Source organism: Cicer arietinum, chromosome 6 (assembly GCF_000331145.2).
Source record: "Cicer arietinum cultivar CDC Frontier isolate Library 1 chromosome 6, Cicar.CDCFrontier_v2.0, whole genome shotgun sequence".
In the NCBI taxonomy this organism is placed as follows: domain Eukaryota; kingdom Viridiplantae; phylum Streptophyta; class Magnoliopsida; order Fabales; family Fabaceae; genus Cicer; species Cicer arietinum.
This window is the reverse complement of record NC_021165.2, coordinates 29,978,661-29,980,790: the sequence shown is the minus strand read 5'-3', so window position 1 is coordinate 29,980,790 and position 2,130 is coordinate 29,978,661.

Here is a 2,130-nt window from a genome sequence, read left to right as displayed (position 1 = left end):
ATCCATTGGCTTTCCACACCCCTTATTTTGATGGTTTGAGCAATTCAGCCTTTGATAACTCTTCATCGTATGTATATTTTTAATTATTTTTCAAGTATTTATTTATTTTAATTATCATAACTTTTAGTTAACTTTAGGAGTTATTTAAATAAATTGTTGTATTGTGTTTCTTGAATAAATTAGATATTTATGGTTTTAATTTCGTCACTAATAAGATATTTTAAGTAATTTGTGTTTTATTTGTTTGGTTTAACGAAATAGGTTGACCCTTTAAGTAGAATTTTACTGCTGAAGTTATGCAGTTATTACTACATTGCGAAATAATAAAAGGGTTATGAATTGTAAATAATATTTTATTACTATTAAATATTATAAAAATGTACAAAAAAAGATGGTTGCTGTCCAAAAAAAGAAGAGATGGTTGCTGTCCAAATATTTCATACGGTATTTATTTATACAATTATAACGTATTTGATTATTTATATCTTTTTGTTTTCAATGTTTTTCTATTAACATCTGTCAGTCAATATTGTTATAGGAATATAAAATAGACATAATTGTTTATGCGGTCCTTAAACTTAATTTTAGATAATACTTTATTTATTATTATTATTATTATTATTATTATTGTTATTATTATTATTATTATTATTTTATTATTTTTCTGATTTGGTCCTTTGTTTAATTTTAAGTAAATAATTTGTTTTTTTATGTTTTAAAATATTGACAATGTTATCATTTTTTTATAAAAATTTATCAAAATTTTCAAACAAAACTCATAAAATTAATTATAATCTTCAATATAATGCAAATTTCATCAAATTTATAACTCAAATATTCAAATAAACTCATATTTTTATTCTTTATATTTTTGAATTTTTGTAATAAAATTAAATAAAGGACCAATTCTAAAAAAATTAAATAAAAATAGAAAAATAAAGTATTATTAGAAATTAAGTTAAGGGACCGTAGGATCAATTATGCCTATAAAATATTAATATCTGTCTAATAAATTAACGTTAATATATGCTTTAAATAATAAGTCTGATCACCTAACAATTTAGGATTTATTGTTATAAAAAAGAGATTTTGAGCTAAGGAATTGATTTTAGTCTAATTGGTTAATTTGACACAATCAAATAGATTAGATTGTTAAAATAGTAAATGGTGAAAAGAAGGTGATTCAAATTTTCTCTATTTAATTTTACGTTTATCCGAAATTATAAACAAAGTTATAAACTTTTTGTTACCTAGTGTTATGACATTGTTGCATTATAAAATTAATAACAATCCATGTGAAGACATTATCTACTTATCACTTTATTATTTGAACTATTTAGTACATTTGTCAAAAAGTTGTCAAACCTTCCGAACTGTTGTGACATCCAGGAGTCCTCTGATACTCCATTTATTCAACCTCTCTAATTTTGTCAACCAAAGCTTGAAAGTTTTTTATCCGCAAGGATAGCACTGAGTCTTTAATATCATATTTTGTCATCTCACACAATTTGACGGAAGAATCGGAAATATCGGGACTCTAATTTTGCTGCATATTTTCCAACAGTCATATTGATATTCCCCTAATGGAGCTTCAAGAAATCGTCTCCCAATTTTTTCCTAACACTCATAGGGAAATACTTATCCAGAAATTTTTTTTATAAGGAATCCAAAGTACCTCTTCAAGAGCAGCTTACATCGTCAACTTGGCGCTCTTCCACCAATATTTAGAAACTCCGACAAGCAAGTAGGTAGCATAGTTCACTTTCACCCCTTGTAGCAACGAGCTACCTTGAAAATATTTTCTACAACTCGTAGCCACAAATCAGCCTTTTCAGGAATGACATCCACTTGAAACTTGGTAGGATCATGTTGACAGAATTCTATCAGCCCGTGGCTTATGCGGCTCTTGCTTCTCTCGCTTGTTTCTCCAAGTCACATTGGTTATTCGCAACAGTTTGCGTAGCAACAACAACGGCAATATCTATCATAGCTTGTACCATTTGGGCCATCTTAGGATTCTCAGTAGCAACAAGTCTCTCGCGTCTTGGAGCCATAGTTCCCCTACAAAACCAACACTAATCATAAACCCACTACAACTATTCACATTGTGTCTACTAGGAAACACAACAT